General features: G+C 52.2%; 1 pseudogene; it reads left to right on the forward strand.

Annotated features, from left to right (window-relative positions):
* The first annotated feature begins 468 nt into the window (after positions 1 to 468).
* On the forward strand, positions 469 to 11,915 carry LOC147118676 (uncharacterized; annotated as a pseudogene).
* The last annotated feature ends 242 nt before the right edge of the window (positions 11,916 to 12,157 follow it).

Here is a 12,157-nt window from a genome sequence, read left to right on the forward strand (position 1 = left end):
CGTTAGTCGTGCCCCTCGGGCTCCCCGATTGGCTGGAGGACCCGCCGCCGGCTCGCTCCTCCAGTCCCGCCCTGCTCACTCCCTATTGGTCGAAAGCTCCCGTCAATCAGGCCGTGGGCCCGGGTCACGTGTCCCTCACCGACTTTACAGAGAAAGCCTCGCGCGGTCGCCAGGCGGAGCTGCAGGTCGGCGGGAGTGGGGTCGGGAGATCAATAAACTGCGGGTAGGCCGCGCCACAGGGTTTATAAAGTTGGAGAACGGCCTCAGGCGCGAATGAGATCCCGCGGCCCGGTCTGTGTTCCGCCGGATGGCAGCGGTGAGGCTTTTTCTCGGTGAAAGGCCCGGGTTACGCGCCACCATCTTGGTAGAGGAAAGACAGACCGGTTCCACCTGCAGCATGGCGCATGCGCGGCCATCTTCTTTCCTGAGGTGGTCCCTGGGACCGAGGATGACGTGCTTCCGCTAACAATGGGTTGTCAGGTGACTGATGAGCGCGGCACCAGGAAACCCGGACAGAGAAACCACAACTGGATCGACACAGCAGAACCGCCAATCCAGAGCCGGCTTGTATCAGGGCAGGCGCTGGATGCGGAAGTCGGTCCTTGGCCGCCTGTGTAGGTCTTTTTGTTGCTTCAGTTTGAGCTGGAGTGGAGATGGAGGAGAAGCTGCTGGGTTTAACCCCCAGTACTTCTGAGCCCAGGAGGACCCAACAATTTCCAATGTGAAACTTCACACAACACCAGGTTATAGTCCAACAGCTTTATTTGAAATCACAAGCTTTCGGAGCGCTGCTCCTTCGTCAGGTGAAGTCAGCAGCGCTCCGAAAGCTTTTGATTTCAAATAAAGCTGTTGGACTATAACCTGGTGTTGTGTGACTTCTTACATTTGTCCACCCCAGTCCAACTCCGGCATCTCCACACAATGTGAGACTGTCAAGGGAGGTGGATTCTGGGGGAGATTAGGTTGTTAAACAGACACTGTCCCTACAATGTAAAGGATTATTGTTTTAGGAACAAGTATTTCTGTAAAGGCTTTTAATCCATTTTACATATGCAGATTTTTAAAAATTCATTCTAGAGATGTGAACGTCACTGGCAAAGCCAGCATTTATTACCCATCCCTAGTTGCCTTTGAGAAGGTGGTGTCATAGAGTTATACAGCACAGAAAGAGGCCCTTCGGCCCATCACGTCCGCGCCAGCCATCAAGCCCTGTCCAGTCTAATCCCATTTTCCAGCATTTGGTCCGTAGCCTTGTATGCTATGGCATTTCAAGTGCTCATCCAAATGCTTCTTGAATGTTGTGAGGGTTCCTGTCTGTACCACCCTTTCAGGCAGTGAGTTCCAGATTCCAACCACCCTCTGGGTGAAAAAGTTTTTCCTCAAATCCCCTCTAAACCTCCTGCCCCTTACCTTGAATCTATGCCCCCTTGTTATTGACCCCTCTACTAAGGGGAAAAGTTCCTTTCTATCTACCCTATCTATGCCCCTCATAATTTTGTACTGAGCCGCTTTCATCAGTGAACCAGTTGGGATTTTAATGACAATCCAGCAGCTTTCATCGTTACTTTTTTTCTGGTGCCGGCCCCACAAATTCCCAGATTCATTGAGCCCAATTTCACAACCTGCCTTTGTGTTTTTCTGGGATCTCTCTCATGATCCCTTTTTCTTGTTTTATATTCATTTTACAGGGTATTCGAAGGGCAGGATTTGTAGACAGGAAATTTAACTCAAACATCACATCAAGATCTGACAGTCACTCAATTCATCAGGACCTGAATATAATCAAACATAACATGGAAGCAAAAAGCGGGGAGAAACTACGGCCTAGAAATTCAGTTGCGTTCGCCAGCCGTTAGCGCCATAAGAGGGGTAGATATCGAGCGCTAGGCACTTAGCGCCCGGGCGCAGGCCGATCTGCGCCTACGCCCAACTTCAGTTGACATTTAGCGCCGGCGCAAAGTGCGCCCGCTCAGCTGCGCGCGCAGCTTGTGACGTCATTTCGTCGTGCAACGCTGTTTGTGCGCCCCAAACCGGAAATTCAGTGGCGCCCGCCCAATGTGGGCGTGAGGCTGTTAAGAACTGTGAAGTGGAACGCAGCAGAGGCCCTGCGGGCCTCGGGGAGCGCTAATTAAAGGGCACTTAGACTGAACTATAAAGGCCAGCCATTTTGCTGCAATGACTTTAGTGCTTTGGATTTCTGGACAGAGACCAAGGAACAGACCTTACTGATTTGGGACAACATAGGAGAGGTATTTTGGGCTTCTGGCCAGAGCTTGGAAATTTGACTCATTGTGATTTCACTGTTTGCAAGTTTATTATGGGGGCTGCATGGGGTTCCAACCCTCAGTTCCAGCATTATGTGCAAAGGGCTCGCAGACGCCGTGTGAGAGGGCCAGCATTGCCTAGACGCAGAGGGGCCATCAGGCGTCGGCAACGTAGGCCTTACCCACTCAGGGAATACTGGCAGCAGGTGTCCTATCTCACCATGACTGCCGCGCATTGTGTTAAGAGGCTGCGCTTCAGAAGGGAGGTGGTTGCAGAGATCTGCCAGCTGCTTCACAGAGATCTGCGTCCACAGCTGATGTGCAGGACGTCTCTGTCGGTGGAAGTGAAGGTCACGGTGGCTCTGAACTTTTATGCAAGCGGATCCTTCCAAGCCGCTGCTGGGGACATAGCGAACATCTCCCAGTTCGCCGTGCATCGCTGCATCCGGCAGGTCACCGATGCCCTTTTCGCAAGGAGACACCAATTCATCTCCTTCCCCGTGACCCTAGACAGGCAGGAGCAGCGTGCAGTCGGATTTGCCAGAATCGCCGACTTCCCCATGGTGCAGGGCGCCATTGACTGCACGCATGTGGCTATGCGGGCACCTATCGACAATGCCAAGGATTACCGCAACCGGAAGGGCTACCATTCCCTCAATGTACAGCTGGTGTGTGACCACAGGCAGCGCACCCTAGCTGTCAATGCCCGCTTTCCAGGAAGCAGCCACGATGCATTTATCCTGCACCAGACTACTGTGGCTGACATGTTCCAGGCACAGCCTCCACCAAGGGGATGGCTTATTGGGGACAAGGGCTACCCTTTGTGTACATGGCTCATGACCCCGCTCCGCGCGCCCAGGACCCCTGCTGAGGAGGCATACAACGAAAGCCATCAAGCCACAAGGAACATCATAGAGCAAACGATTGGCGTCCTCAAGCAACGGTTCCGCTGCCTGGATCGTTCCGGCGGATCTCTACAGTATTCGCCGGATAGAGTCTCCCAGTTCGTCGTCGTTTGCTGCATGCTGCACAACCTGGCTATCCGCAGGACTCAGGCACTGCCACCTCACGTTGGACCACCACCTCAGGAGGACGAGCAGGAGGACCATGAGGAGGAGGAGGAGGAGGAGGAGTACCAGCCCAGGAGGGAGCCACAAGGTCCAAGGGCCATCCGCCGGCGGCTTATTGAATGACACTTCTAGGCCCCCTGTCAGAGAATGGCTTGTGGCAATGAACGCACCTGAATGCAGCCGCTCCGCAAGCCCTCAGCCGGTTAACGCAACAACCACTTGAAACATGACACCTGGACAAGCTGAATAAATAAAAAGCTTTATTTAACAAACTCAGGGCCCTTCCCACATGAAACAGAAAAACAGACAAGACCCCCAAAAAACAGTCAAAAACATATCTCACTCCCACAACCTGGGGAGGAATAACAAAACTTGTCCATCCAATTGATGATTTGGATGAGAATGTAAAAGGTATGATCAGTAAGTTCGCAGATGACACGAAAATTGGTGAGGTGGTAAATTGTGAGGAGGAAAGCCTCAGGCTACAGGACGATATAAACGGGTTGGTCAGATGGGCGGAAAAGTGGCAAATGGAATTTAACCCTGAAAAGTGCGAGGTGATGCATTTTGGATGGACAAATAAGGCAAGGGAATACACAATGAGTGGTAGGACCCTAGGAAGTACAGAGGGTCAGAGGGACCTTGGTGTACATGTACATAGATCCCTGAAGGCAGCAGAACAGGTAGATAAGGTGGTTAAAAAGGCATATGGGATACTTGCCTTCATTAGCCGAGGCATAGAATATAAGAGCAGGGAGGTTATGATGGAGCTGTACAAAACGCTGGTGAGGCCACAGCTGGAGTACTGTGTGCAGTTCTGGTCGCCTCACTATAGGAAGGATGTGATTGCTTTGGAGAGGGTGCAGAGAAGATTCACCAGGATGTTACCTGGGATGGAGCGCCTCAGCTATGAAGCGAGGCTGGACAGGCTGGGGTTGTTTTCCTTGGAGCAAAGAAGGCTGAGGGGGGACCTGATTGAGGTGTACAAAATGATGAGGGGCATAGATAGGGTAGACAAAGAGGAACTTTTCCCCTTAGTAGGGGGGTCAATAACAAGGGGGCATAGATTCAGGGTAAGGGGCAGGAGATTTAGAGGGGATTTGAGGAGGAACTTTTTCACCCAGAGGGTGGTTGGAATGTGGAACTCAATGCCTGAAAGGGTGGTAGAGGCAGGAACCCTCACAACATTCAAGAAGCATTTGGATGAGCACTTGAAATGCCATTGCATACAAGGCTATGGACCAAATGCTGGAAAATGGGATTAGACTGGACAGGGATGGATGGGCGGCGCAGACACGATGGGCCGAAGGGCCTCTTTCTGTGCTGTAAAACTCTATGACTCTATGACTCTAATTGGCCTTCATCCTCGGCCTAACCAAGACAAACCCCCCCCATACAGAACACAAACACCCCCATATAAAAAAACAGTTGGCAACACACTCTACTTGGTGTGCCGAAAGGGCGAGTCCTTGTGCAGGCTTCTCCGGCCCCTGCCCGACCTGTTGCTCCGCCTCAGCCTGGGCCCTGTGGGTGTTGCAAGGCTGGGGGAAGGCTCCTGAGGGGCACAATACGTGACGGCAGATGCCCTTGGGGGTCGGCCTAGACGAGGTCCGGCCCTGGAGGGGCCGCCTGCTGACTGCTGCAGCTGTGGCTGGGCAGCATCAGTCTCACCAGCAGCTCGTCGCAGCTTGGCTGGGGGAGTGGCAGTGGCGGCTGCAGCAATGGGGGCAAGCTGGCTGATGCCAGGCGCTCGCTGGTCGCCAGAGACACTGGCACTCTGCCGGGCTGGCACTGCAGCAAGCGCAGCAATCTGGTGAAGGCCAGACCGCTGTGCTGCAGCAGGGCGGCGGGTGCCCTGGCGATGCGTCCGTGACACAGCGAGTGTGGCAGAAGTGAGTGCCCGAACTGCCCTGGTCTGTGCCCGCATCAGACCAGCCAGTGTCTGCACGGCACCACTCAGGAACTCTCGACTCGCGTCCTGTGCTGCCGCGAGTTGGTCGACACCCCTGGCCTGTGAGTCCCCGAAATCGGCCACACTATGAGCCAGGGACTCAATGGCCTGAGGCAACTGTCCCACAACCCCCATGAACTCGGTGTGGCGCCGCTCCGAGTCCGCGGACATTTCATCAAGGAGGCGCACCTCCTGGGCGAGGACCGTCTCCGGACTGGAGGCCGGACTCTCCCTCTGGGGAGAAGGCCGCCGAGCTGCCCGACCCTTCCCGAGTGCCTGGACGCCACTGGGCCCAGCAACTGCCCTCCCCTGCAACACTTCCCCCCTCTGGGGAGAAGGCAGCCGTGCTGCCCGACCCTTCCCGTGTGCCTGGACGCCACTGGGCCCAGCAACTGCCCTCCCCTGCAACACTTCCCCCCTCTGGGGAGAAGGCAGCCGTGCTGCCCGACCCTTCCCGCGTGCCTGGACGCCACTGGGCCCAGGAGCTACACCCCCCTGCAACACTTCCCCCTGGCTCTCCTCCAGGCAAGACGTGTCCCCTCCATTGCCATCCCCTGGCGCGGATGAGGGTTCCCCCGATGTGCCGCCTTCCTCTTGGTCCTCGTCGTCCTCCTCTTCCGAGTGACTGGCACTCTCAGCTTCAGGGACCTCCTCCTCACCAGCTGAAAGCAGGAAGGCACAAGAGTAGCTTTAGAGTGAGGACAGGGCGTCAGCGAGGGAGGCATGAGTGTTGGCATTATGCGCATTGGTGGGACAGTGGCAAAGGATGTAGATCTGAAGCGCAAGGGGAACAAGAGAGGTCCAAACGGTCATGTCCTTACCATTGGGGCCCAGCACAGGGTCGGCATCTCCAATAGCTACGGGGCCAACCACCCGGGCACGCATGAGTCGAGCCACGCGCTCCTCCATGTCACTGAGCTCCTGGAACTGGACACGGCCTCCCCCGGTGACAGTCCGGCTCTTCAGATTCTGCGCCAGCTTGGCCTGCAAGAGAAAGGACGGCCTCTAAGTACAGTGTGGCGCCCTGTTGTTGTGTGCACTGCCTCCCATGGTCGAATAGCTTGGCCAGTGTGGTGCCCTGTTGTTGTGTGCACTGCCTCCCATGGTCGAATAGCTTGGCCAGTGTGGTGCCCTGTTGTTGTGTGCACTGCCTCCCATGGTCGAATAGCTTGGCCAGTGTGTAAAGTGCAGAAAGTGCTATTGATGATCATGCCAGTGCCATAGCTGCGGGAGGAGGGCTGGCCATTAGGCCTTTGAGGTCCCTTTGCCCATAATGTGAGGTGCACATGCAAGGATGAGGAGGACACTGGAAAGGGTACTCACCCTGACCAACCGAGTGAGGTCGTTGTACTTCTTGCGGCATTGGTCACCAGTCCTGGGGACATCGCTGTTGGCTGAGACCCTCTGGGCGATTTCCCTCCAGGCTCTCCTGTACTGCCTCCTGGGAGCCTTCTTGCCACTGTCTGGGCACAAGATCTCTCTTTTCTTTTCCAACCCCCTAACCAGCACCCTCAAAGCATGCTCTGAGAAGCACTGCGCTCGTTCACGGGCCTTCTGCATGGCTTCAGGCGCTATTTGGGTCCACCAGCAGTGTTCAGGCCTAGCTGCAGGGCTCCACTATCCAGGGCGTGGCAGCAGACAAAGTCGACCCTTCCCCCTTTAAGAGCTGGCCGGCGTCAGGGTGTCTGCTGTCAATCAAAACATGACCGCACCTGCGCTGCGCCCGGCCTCGGCGTTATCAGTCTGCACCGCCGGCTTAGCGCCTAAAGATAGGAGTGCAACGCCAGTTTCAGCGCTCGCCCAAACTCCTTGGCTAAAGCTACTGAATATCGGCAAAGTGGCCTCCACTTTCCGGCGGGCGCTAACTTTAGCGCCCGCCCGACTTTACCGCCCCAAAAGTGGCTACACTGAACTTCTAGGCCTACACGTGTTCTCTGTGTGGACGAGGATTCAGTCGATCCTCTGGCCTGGTGAAACACAAGCGCAGTCACACCGGGGAGAAACCATGGAAATGTGGGGACTGTGGGAAAGGTTTTGTTTACCCGTCTGAGCTGGAAATTCATCGACGCAGTCACACCAGGAAGAGACCGTTCACCTGCTCTGTGTGTGGGAAGGGATTCACTCAGTCATGTAACCTGCTGACACACCAGCGAGTTCACACTGGGGAGAGGCCATTCACTTGCTCTGTGTGTGGGAAGGGATTCACTTCTTCATCCCACCTACTGAGACACCAACTTGTTCACACCTATGTGAGACCTTTTAAATGTTCTGACTGTGAGAAGAGCTTTAAAAGCAAAAAGGCTCTGCTGACACACCAGCACGTTCACTCTGAGGAGAGGCCGTTCACCTGCTCCGTGTGTGGGAAGGCATTCACTGGTTCATCCCATCTACTGGAACACCAGCTTATTCACACCAATATGAGACCGTTTAAATGTTCTGACTGTGAGAAGAGCTTTAAACGCAAAACTCATCTGCTGACACATGAGCGTGTTCACTCTGGGGAGAGGCCGTTCACCTGCTCCGAGTGTGGGAAGGGATTCAGTTGTTCATCCACCCTGCTGAGACACCAGCTTGTTCACACTGATAAGAGACCTTTTAAATGTTCTGACTGTGGGAAGAGCTTTAAAAGCAAAAAGGATCTGCTAACACATCAGTGAATTCATTCTGGGGAGAGGCCATTCACCTGCTCTGAGTGTGGAAAAGGATTCACGAATTCAACCACACTTCTGACACACCAGCGAGTTCACACTGGGGAGAGGCCGTTCACCTGCTCCGTGTGTGGGAAGGGATTCACAAATTCAACACATCTACTGATACACCAGCTTGTTCACACCAATGTGAGACCTTTTAAATGTTCTGACTGTGAGAAGAGCTTTAAAAGCAAACCGGTTCTGTTGAAACACCAGCGAATTCACTCTGAGGAGAGGCCATTCACCTGCTCCATGTGTGGGAAGGGATTCACTTGTTCATCCCATGTTAAGACACACCAGCGACTTCACACTGGGGGGAGACCTTTCACCTGCTCCGTGTGTGGGAAGGGATTTACTTGTCCATCCGACCTTCTGACACACCAGCGAGTTCACACTGAGGAGAGGCCGTTCACCTGCTCCGTGTGTGAGAAGAAATTTGCTTGTTCTTCCAGCCTCACTGAACATCAACTTGTTCACACTGATAAGAGACCTTTGAAATGTTCTGACTGTGAGAAGAGCTTTAAAAGCCAGAAGGATCTGTTGGCACACCAACGCACTCACACTGGGGATTGGCCATTCACCTGTTCCGTGTGTGGAAATGGATTCCACAGCACTTCCCACCTTCTGACACACCAGCGTGTTCACTCTGGGGAGAGGCCGTTCACCTGCTCCGTGTGTGGGAAGGGATTCACTCAGTCATCCAACCTGCTGAGGCACCAGCAAGTTCACAAGTGTCGGCAGGGGTTGGATTCTGCTGTTAATGCTGCTGTTAATCACATCCAGGAACAAACCATGTTCATTCTGACAGTTGGGTTCACTCCTGCTGTGGAACTCCACCACTGACCCTGCTGAAGCTTGTAGGCTTAGGCAGTGGGGCCCCCAGGAGTGGTCGATAAGAAAGCTGGGTTTCGGTATCCTGACAAATATATGGTGAGGAACCAGAGGAATCCTTACTAAGGAAATGACTGGGGTTTTACCGGCCAGCGTAGGTCTAGGGGTGAATGATGTCTGACTCCCTGAACTATCTTACACTGAACCCAGTTCAGATCAAGATGAATTCAGTTTACAGGAGAATAGAGAGAAATATCACCCACAGTTGAGGGAGACAAAAGCAGCCATTAGAGAAGCTCAGAGTACTTTGGAAAGGAAGATGGTGCTCAATTGTGGTAATAATGGCAAAATCTTTCCCAGCTCCGTCAGGAGGCAGAATCCCGTTAAAGATGGTTTTGGGCAGGGGTGGGCAATGATTCGGGCTGGAGGGCCACTTAACAAGTTGTGGTGAGCTGTTGAGGGCCGCACACCAATGTTGCCTCTGAGGTGCGCGGCTGCACGGTGGCGCAACAATGGCGAGGCCCTGCGCAGGCCGCTCACCAGCTCCTGCCGCTGGGAGAGAAACCGCGCAGCACATTTAAAGGGACCGCGCACGTTGGTGAGAGCAAAGTGTTCAATTGGTGAATCAGAAACAGTCCGACTCATCGTGTTGAGCATCGCACCACTTCTACCCTCCCAATAATTTATCAACATCAATTCAGATAGTCCTCAGATACTATCTTAAATACACAGAATGTGGTGTAAGATAGTAAAATCTGCCGTTACTAAATGAATGAAATGAGTGATCGATCGATCGATCGATGGATTATATGTTGGACTGAAAGTCGACGTGGCTGTTTGGCCGAGCGGCTCGAGTCTTTTGAAGCACAAGTAGCTCTTTGTGGACACTGTTTCTGCTTCAAAAAACTGAAGAACATCAGAAGTCATTAACAGAGATGGGCACAGCATGCCAGCTCAACAAATGGCACCAAAGAATGTTGGGATGTGGGTTTATGCCTATTCTCCCTCACACGGCAAATCCTTAATCTCCACTGGACTGTCGGGAAGAAAGAGGGGGTCAACAGAAATTGAGCGTGTCCCCACAAGGAAGTCCATTTGGTGGGTGAGACCCCACGGGTCACAGTAGAACGGCAGGGTCAGAGCAAGCTGCCCACCTGTTCCCTCAGCTGAGAATGCTTTGATTGTGTGCAGGGACCTAAAGAGAAAAAAACACACCACAAAAAGTAAACGGCAAAAGAAAATTCAAAGGGTTTGCTTAAAGTAAGAAAATACTATATTTGTAAAATAACTGCAGGTAGTTCTTTGGCTAAGCTCTTACTTAGTCAAACAATCATATTCCAATAAGTGATATTGCAGCTTGCTGTTGATGATAATTAGAGATGTACTTTGTAGATAAATAGTGTACGAGGTTAAAAAGCAGAAAGCTTCCCATTTGGGGATTCCTGTTGCTGCGGAACTGCTCAGGCTGTTTCCATAGTTATTTTATTGTCCTTTTGGCCATTTTTAGTAGTTGTCCTTCTAGTTCAGATATGCTGGGGGTAATTTGAACCTCCCCCACCTGACGGGATTGAATTTCCTGCCTGTTTTACACCTTCCCCGATTTTGCTCTCCAATGATTTCAGTCGAAAGTGAAATCGGGCGGGTGTAAAACAAGCGGCCGATCTGATCGCATTAATTTCCCGCCGGGTGCGTGAGGTTAAAATCACCCCCTGCTGTTTCCAAACACAACCCAAGCAAATTTCTCCTGACAATAGTTTGGTTCTGATCCTTAATAATGTTCCAGTTACTCTTATCACCACAATTGCTTTAATTCTGACATTTGGCCTGTGATCTGACAGCAAAGCAGTGATCTCGTCACATGCAGTGAGCAAACGGGAACAAACTGGAGGTCCATTGTGCAGGAAGAAACCCAGACACGCGACGACCTTTTCTCTCATTTGAAGCTGTGCATTGCTGAAGAGGATAAGACAGCTTGTAATGTAGAGGACAATCTAGTGTCAGGCAGTGTGCTTGGAGATGTCCAAATATTTATCACCATCCAGTCTGGTTCTCCGCATTGAAAACTCTTGGAACATCTCGGATTTGTGAAACATTGAGGTTGATTTTATTGGAAATATCAAATCCAGCTCTGATTTGCAAACCTTTATTATCACAATGCTCTTGCCATTGAGATGCATCAGTCAGCTGAATAAGGTAGATTTGATATTTTCAGTAAATACAGGGTTCAGTTTCATATTTCCAAATATGATTGGCTTCCCAAGTCCATTAAACATCACAGATCAGATCATTCAGTCAGGCTCATTTTCAAAGAAAGGCTCAATTGCAACTGGCACATGGGCAAGAATGGAATGTCGATCCTTCTCTTGCAGCTGATCGGGGATCTTGGATGTGTTTGACGTTGCTGAGATTGCTGAGCTTAGACTTCTTGGGGCTGATTTTCATTCTGGGTGGACATCGAGTGAGCGGTGCGATGGTGCTGCCTGTCCAATGTCCTCGGCGAGAGGACCCAGCCATTCTGATGGCCGGGCCTCATCTGTGCAATATCCAGCTCCAACCGCTAAACCAGGGCTGACAGGGAGCTTGCAGGTCGGAGGGCGGGGGTGGGTGAAACTGGAAATCTGCCGGCTCCTCCATGGAACAGAGCCAGACACATTGATGCAGCAAACGGCAGATTCCATTTGCCCGCCTCTGTTTGTGGTTGTGACTCCCCTGCTGCCTCGGAGACAATGACCCGCCTCCTGATGTTACGTGGGCTGGGTCATGTCCTACAAACCTGCTTGACTTTTTTGAAGAAAATTTAACCCTTTTACACCGATATCATTCTGGTGAATCTGCGCCGCGACCCCTCTCCAAGGCCAATATACCCTTCCTGAGGTGCGGTGCCCAGATCTGAACGCAATACTCCAGATGAGTTCTAACCAGAGCTCTGTACAGCTCTCACCTGCTGAGACACCAGCGAGTTCACACTGGGGAGAGGCCGTTCACCTGCTCCATGTGTGGGAAGGGATTCACTCATTGATCCCACCTGCTGAGACACCAGCGAGTTCACAAGTGACTGCAGGGGTTGGATTCTGCTATTATTGCTGCTGTTAATCACATCCAGGACTGAACCATGTTCATTCTGACAGTTGGGGTTTGTTTCTGCTGATGTTAGTAACCCCTCTAATTGGGTTGGAGTTTAACATTCTGGAAATAAGTCAAATAAATCTGCTTTGTTTCAAACACACTTTGTATCGAGTCCTTGATGTCTCTAAGATAAGAGGAGACTAATTGATGTCCTGTTACCGACTGTTTCATTTTGGGGCCTTTTCTCCTTTGTTAAAGAAAGACTTGTATTCATACAGCACCTTT

The sequence above is a fragment of the Somniosus microcephalus genome, chromosome 4 (genome assembly GCF_052327205.1).
Source record: "Somniosus microcephalus isolate GS21.2 chromosome 4, FLI_Smic_1.0, whole genome shotgun sequence".
Lineage (NCBI taxonomy): Eukaryota > Metazoa > Chordata > Chondrichthyes > Squaliformes > Somniosidae > Somniosus > Somniosus microcephalus.